Below are 8,074 nucleotides of genomic sequence, written 5' to 3'. Positions count from 1 at the left end.
GGCGGCGGAGTCCGGCTCGGACTCCGGAGTCCGGGTCGGCGGGGGCGGGGCGCGCGCGCACGCAGGAGGCGGCGGCGGCGGGCGGCTGAGCCGGCCTGCTCGGCTGGGCCTTTGGCCCAGTCGGGCGCGGGTTTTAAAAAAAAACATTCCGCCGACTAGAAAAATCCTAGAAAAATATAAATAAAAATCTAAAAATTAGAAAACAAGTTTTCTCCGTCTAAATAAAATATTTAGAACAAGATGAACTTTTCTTGGCCCCTAAAATGCAATTTTTAAAACATGCAAATTTTTCTAGGGCAAATTAAATTCCGAATAAACTCAAATAAAATCCAAATAATGATTTTAACATTTTTCCTCCGATATTTCAATTGTTTTGGAGAAGTCATATTATCTCCCCTCATTTATTATTTTAAAATGAAATATTTTCCGGAGAGAAATAATCAAAAATCAAAATCCTCGTCTTCACTATTTGATAAAAATTTCAAATATGAAAATTGGAAAATCCCCAACTCTCTCCGAAGGTCCTTGAGTTGCTTAGGATTTCGAGGATTGCAAACGAAAAAGCAATAAAATATGATATGCATGGATGACCTATGTATAACATGCCAAATTGGAAATTTGGGATGTTACAAACCTACCCTCCTTAAGATGAATCTCGCCCTCGAGATTCGGGTTGGCTAGAAAATAGGTGCGAGTGGTCCTTGCGAATATCCTCTTCTTGCTCCTAGGTGGCTTCCTCCTCAGTATGATGACTCCACTGAACTTTGCAAAACTTGATCACCTTGTTGCGAGTGACTCGACTATCAAACTCAAGAATCTTTACTGGCTTCTCCTCATAGGTCAGATTATTATCCAGCTGAATCGCCTCCAAAGGTAATGTATCATTCAATGGTATATCGGCCATCTCAGCATGGCACTTCTTCAGCTGTGATACGTGAAACACATCGTGAACTCCTGACAACCTTTCAGGTAACTCCAGCTTGTAGGCAACTTCTCCCATCCGTCCCAAAATACGATATGGTCCTACAAATCTCGGGGCTAACTTTCCCTTAACTCCAAAATGTTTTACTCCCCTCAAAGGTGATACTCGGAAATAAGCTCTGTCTCCAATTTCATAGGTTACTTCCTTGTGTTTTGAATCTGCATAACTCTTCTGTCTGGACTCAGCGATCTTTAGTCTGTCTCTGATCAGTTTAACCTTCTCTTCTGATTCCTTGATCAGATCTGGTCCAAACAATTGACGGTCTCCTACCTCATCCCACATCAATGGTGTTCTACATATGCGTCCATACAGAGCTTCGAACGGTGCCATCTTCAAACTGGCCTGGTAGCTGTTGTTATAAGAGAACTCCGTGTATGGTAAATTGTCATCACAACTTGATCCATAATCTAGCGCACATGCTCTTAGCATGTCCTCCAGAATCTGATTGACTCTTTCTGTCTGTCCATCTGCCTGAGGGTGAAAAGCGGGACTGAATTCCAATCGGGTACCCAAAGTCTGGCGTAACTAATGCCAAACTTTGAAGTAAACTGGGTTCCTCTATCTGATACGATGCTCCTCGGAACTCCATGTAAACATACGATCCTGGTCATATATATCTTGGCCAACTTTGCACTTGTATACGTTGTTTTCACCGGGATGAAGTGAGCTACTTTAGTTAATCGATCCACAACTACCCATATAGAATCATATCCTGCCTTGGATCTGGGTAATCCGGTAATAAAGTCCATACCAAGTTTGTCCCACTTCCATTCGGGTATTGGCATAGGCTGTAACAGTCCTGCTGGTTTCTAATGCTCTGCCTTCACTCTCTGACATACATCACATACGGCTACATACTCGGCAATATCCTTCTTCATACCAGTCCACCAGAAATGTTCCTTCAAGTCCAAATACATCTTGGTGTTTCCGGGATGAATCAAGTATGGTGAGTCATGGGCCTCCTGAAGTATCAACTTCCTGATCTCCGAATTGTTGGGCACATAAATCCGGTCCTCAAACCACAAGGTATTGTGCTCATCCTCGCGAAAACCATTGGCTTTACCTTCGCCCATCCTCTCTCTTATCTCAGCAATCTCTTTGTCCTCCTTCTGAGCTTCACGAATCTTGTCCAACAACGTCGACTGAACCTCCATTGCTGCAAGAATGCCTTTTGGAACAATCTCCAACCGAAGTTCCATGATCTCCGCAGCTAACTCTTTTGGCATTCCCTTGCTCACAAGAACATTAGCATAACTTTTCCGGCTCAGAGCGTCTGCTACGACATTGGCTTTTCCTGGATGATAGTGTAGCTTCATATCGTAATCCTTTATAAGTTCCAACCATCTCCTCTGTCTGAGGTTCAAGTCCTTCTAGGTGAAAATGTACTTCAAGCTCTTATGATCCGTGTACACATCGCAACGGTTTCCAATAAGATAATGTCTCCAGGTCTTCAGCGCATACACTACGGCTGCTAACTCCAGATCATGTGCGGCATAGTTCAACTCGTGTGGCTTCAGTTGTCGTGAGGCATACGAAACAACTTTTCCTTCCTGCATAAGCACACATCCAAGTCCCAAGCGAGAGGTGTCACAATACACTTGAAACTCCTTACGTATATCTGGCAAGGTCAGCACTGGGGCTGTAGTCAATCGTTCCTTCAGCTCTTGAGAACTTGTCTCGCAATCCTCCGTCCATTTGAACTTAGTATCCTTCTTTAACAATTCAGTCATTGGTTTAGCAATCTTGGAAAAATTCTCAATGAATCTCCGATAATATCCTGCGAGTCCAAGGAAACTGCAGAACTCGCCAACTGAAGTGGGTGCCAACCATTCAGTGACCGACTGAACCTTACTGGGATCTACTGCTATACCCTCTCCTGATATAACATGCCCAAGAAATCCAACTTCTTTCAACCAAAACTCACACTTGCTGAATTTGGCGTATAACAGGTGTTCCCTGAGTTTCTCGAGAACCAAACGCAAGTGTTCCGCATGCTCCTCTTCGTTCTTCGAGTATATCATAATATCATCAATAAATACCACAACAAACTTGTCCAAATACTCCATGAACACCTTGTTCATCATACTCATGAAACAGGCAGGGGCGTTAGTCAGTCCAAATGACATGATCGTGTACTCATATAATCCATACCGCGTGGTAAACGCTGTCTTTGGTATATCCTTCTCTCGGATCTTTAACTGATGGTATCCTGATCGTAGATCAATCTTTGAAAACACCTTAGCTCCTTGTAACTGATCAAACAGATCATTAATCATCGGTAAGGGATACTTGTTCTTTATCGTTACTTCATTCAGAGCTCGGTAATCAACGACCATCCTCAGGGATTTATCCTTCTTCTCCACCAAAACTACTGGGGCTCCCCAAGGTGATGAACTTCTACGAATGTAACATTTCTACAACAACTCTTTGATCTGCTTTTTAATTTCCTCCAGGTCATTTGCTGGCATCCGATAGGGTCTCTTGGATATCGGCCATGTACCTAGCAATAGCTCTATCAAAAACTCGATGTCTGGCATACCTGGTAACTCTTCGGGGAAAACATCCGGAAAATCCTTTACTAGAGGTACTTCCTCCTGTACAACTCCCATGAGGGCGTTTACTTGGCTCCTCCTAGGCACATGCCTAGATACATACTAAATCATTTTTCCCTCCGGGGTGGTAAGGTAAATTGACGTACTAGCACAGTCAATACTTCCTCCATACTTCGACATCCAGTCCATTCCTAATATCACATCCAATCCTTGGGACTCCAGGATAATTAGGTCAGACGGAAATACATGTGTGCCAATGATTAGGGGTATCTGGGTGCACCAACTGCTAGCCATGTACTCTGCTCCAGGCGAGCTCACTAAAAGGGGTGTCCTAAGGGTTTGGGTTGGTAACTTGAACTTTTCCACAAATCCCCTTGATATGTATGAATGCGATGCACCAGTATCGAAAAGAACGATTGCGGTAAATGACTGAACCAAAAACTTACCTATTACCGCGTCCAGCTGCTCTTCAACTTCCTCCATGTTAACGTGGTTCACATGTCCTTTGTTGAATGGATTGGGCTTCTTACCAGCGCTCCCATTTCCGTTTTCATTCTTTCCTTCAGAGCAGTCATTGGCATAGTGCCCGGTCTTCCCGCACTTGTAGCAAACAACTTGACTTAAGTCCCTCTTTGCGGGTGTAGATGGGTTAGAGCGATTCTGATTATTGTTGGCTCCATTCCCATTCCCGTTCTTCGCACCATTATGGTTATGCGATCCTCCTCCAGCATGGTTATGACCTCCATGGTTATGAACAAGTCCTCCCGAGTTCGGGGTTAAACGAGGCTTCTAGTGAGCTCCTGAGTTGTATTTCCCTTGTCCATACTTCCTCTTATGATTCTCAATCTGCTGCTGCTTTCCTTCAATCATTAGGGCCTTATCTACCAACTCCTGGTACTTGTTGAAGGTTGCTACCATCAACTGCATACTCATCTCATCATTCAGCCCTTCCATAAACTTCTCCTGCTTCGCGGCATCTGTGGCCACATCAATAGGGGCATAACGTGATAGCTTGCTAAACTCATCCACGTACTGGCCAACAGTACAGTTCCCCTGGCGTAGATTGCGAAACTCACGCTTCTTCATCTGCATAGCTCCAGTCGAGACATGGGCAGTACAAAAAGCCTGCTGAAACTGAGCCCATGTGACAATGTCGATAGGATAGGTGGCTGTGAAATTCTCCCACCATGCTGCTGCAGGTCCATCTAGTTGGTGTGCGGCAAAATGCACCTTCTCAGCATCTGTGCATCCTGCGGTGGTTAACTCCCTTCCAATACGACGTAGCCAATCATCTGCAACTATTGGCTCGATGCTACTGGAGAACACCGGCGGCTGTAACCTTAAGAAATGGGCGAGGTTATCCACTGGCGGCGGGTTGTTGTTGGCATTGTTGTTATTGGCATTGTCCTGGTTCTGAACTAGCAATTGCATCAAGGCATTCTGCTGCTGGATCAACTGGGTGATCTCCGGTGGGAAAACAAAATCGGGGTCTCTTCTCGGAGGAATCTGATGGGTTTAGATGGAAGAGATTAGAATAGAAAAAGATCTAGGGGAGAAACACTACCCATATGTATATGAGGCAAACACAAGCATTCATTCAATCAATCAAGCAAGGGCATACAAAACGGTCTAGGACTATCGCAAAAGTGCTCACTACTACTAGTTACATGGGGGAATACTATTATTATATGGTGGTCATCTAGAAATTTTGATCGGTGGAAGACTCCATGATGTCTGCTCCAGCTTCATCTTCGTACTCATCATCACTTGAATCTGAATCGGTGTCATCGATGATGATGTAGTTGTCCGGACAAATGGGGTCTCCGTCATCTTCTCTCGGAACTGGTCCTCCCATGAAAATTCCGATCTTCTCGGCTAGGTCGTCATTCTTCTCCAATAGGGTCTTGATTTCCTCCTCATATCCATCACGTGTGAACTTAAGTTCTTCCTCCAGCTCGATGATCCTAGTTTTCGCCTTCTTCAACTCGATCATGTCTGCGCACATCTAGTTCTCCTGTCGTCGAATGTGCTGGTTTTGCTCCTGGATAAAGGCTGCGACAGATCTATCCTTCCTGGTGCTGATCATCTCCCATTGTTCATCTCGGCGCCCACATATTTGATAGGTGGTGTCCTCAAGGTCCTTGTTGTAGATTTCTCCAATGCGTCCCATGGTAATATGAGCTGCCATACTCTTGCCAAGGCTCCAAGTGGGTGCTTCGAAAGAAAACTCTATGGGTTTAGAATTTGGCGAGAATGTTATTCCTGGAACTCGTACTTGAATCATCCAGCGCTCTTCTTCTGGTAGAGTGGCGTCGTACGTCCCAGTGAAGCTTGGTATTCCAATATTCAAGTACCTAGTGACTTCCTTCAAGTGGCGTCCAAAAGGTGAGTCTTCATCTCGTTGTGCAAACTTGTTCTTCATCTCCTTCATCCTAAAAAGTGGAAAAAGAAGAGGAGTCAGAAATGAGAAGAGAAGAGTGACCTATGGTTTATCTTAGTGGTCGTGTCCTACACTCAGCATTTGCCCTGATACCATCTTGTAGCGACCCGATCTCAAATGGTCAAGTCTCTGTGCTTCCGTGTCATCCCTGGATCGGTAATGCTGACACACACAGTACTCGAAGGATTTATAACAGAGTAGCAATCACACACTTATTACATCGAATGTCTCAAAATAGAACTTATTAAAATAAGATGGCTTAAGGCCATCTAATGCGATAACAGCGGAAGGCTTGGAAGATAAAGTGAGTCCATCACCTCCAACGGCATAGCTGAGCTGCACGGCAAAGACCTACGAACCTTACTCCTCGTCTGAAAAGTCTGCAACATAATACGTTGCAGCCCGAGAACGGGTCAGCACATGGAATATGCTGGCAATGTAACACAAAAGAGCAATAACAGAATAATACTACCACTACATGCATATTTGGCTGGTGGAAAGCTCTATGGTTACAGTTTTGCGAAAAGCCAATTTTTCCAAACTACAAAGGAATAAATTTTAATTTAACTATCATGGTGGTTGAGACATCATTTGAGAAGGTAACCCCAACTCAATTATCCCAATTAAAATAGTTAACAACCCAACAAGATTAATTAGAAGTGTTGAGATACATGCGAATACTCAAGTACTAGATACTCAGAATTGTCCTTAACCGGGGACACGGCTAACCATGATTAGATTGTACACTCTACAGAGGTTTGCGCACTTTTCCCTGCAAGACTCGATCGCCTCCACTGATTCCTCGCACTACATGATGTTTGAGAAACGGATGACCGAGACACAGTCTTTCAGAAACATTAACTCTCTACTTCGGGCAGACCATACCAAACCTACAAACCCACTACCTACTGATCCACCTCTTCAAGAGCTTCATGTAACTTACTGAGCTATGCTAGAGCCCATAATAGCTTGCGGCTGCACACGGAAGTTTCTAGCATGAATAGACTCAGTTCCCTTTGAGCCTGGGTGGCGGTCCATAGGAGAATCACACGGTAACCCCGGGATTTCAAAAAATAAAATAGGCAATCACTGGATACCCCAGGTGCCTCAATCCACCCAGATGTGTATTAAAGTTCCCACCTTAAGTAAACCATTAATTTAACAATATCACATCTGTCATGGAAATCACTCAAACCCAATCCACATCTACGAGCATAGCATGGCAAAATAAGCAACGCGTAGAAGTAACTCCCAAGGGTTTGATAATAAATAGGGCAATAGGTTCTACCTCAGCAACTACTTCCCGAAACCCACATATTAAAGGCATCCTAGTCATGCAATGTTTGAGGATTTAAACTAATGCATAAAAACTGGGTATGAAAAGAGTATGATCAATATGTTACTTGCCTTGCTGACGATCCGTGAATCCTAGAGACTCGTAGTAACACGCTTCGCACTCCGGGAATTCTACCGCAAGCAAACAATAACATACATAAGCAACAATCAAAGATGCACAAGTAGAACTCCAAATAAAAGAGTTTGACCAGAGAGTTCAACTTAAGAACTCCAGTTTGCAAAAAGAATCAAATCAAACGGAGCAACAAAACTCAAACGACAAAAGAAACAAGATCCATTAACTAATCTGAACTAGGGTCAAATTTTACAGAGATAAAAACTTGTTTGAGTTGATTATTCGGAAAGAAGGTTTCGAGATGAAACTCCAGGTGCTTGAATCGCCTTATTCCGATAAACGAGCGAAAAGATAAACAGGTTTGAACATCGGATCAGAAATCGCGATCGGAAAAATCGCGGAATAAATCCGATAAAAAGAAAAATGACGAACGGCTAAACGAACGAACGTTCATTAACAGAAACTAAAGGATGAACACGTTCGTTAGAACGAATGGATGAGCGAACGCTCGCTAAATAAATACACCGAAGAATAAAACCGATCTATATATAAAAATACGAACTAGGGTTTTTCAAAAAAACGAAGGGGTTTATTTAAAAAAACCGGCGGCGAGGGGGGTGTGGCTACCTCCGGCGAGGTCGTCCGGCGGGGCGGGCAGCTCCGGCGGCTCGGCGAGGGGTGGCGGGGCT

The sequence above is a fragment of the Triticum dicoccoides genome, chromosome 4B, assembly GCF_002162155.2.
Source record: "Triticum dicoccoides isolate Atlit2015 ecotype Zavitan chromosome 4B, WEW_v2.0, whole genome shotgun sequence".
Lineage (NCBI taxonomy): Eukaryota > Viridiplantae > Streptophyta > Magnoliopsida > Poales > Poaceae > Triticum > Triticum dicoccoides.
Note: the sequence above shows the minus strand (reverse complement) of the source record.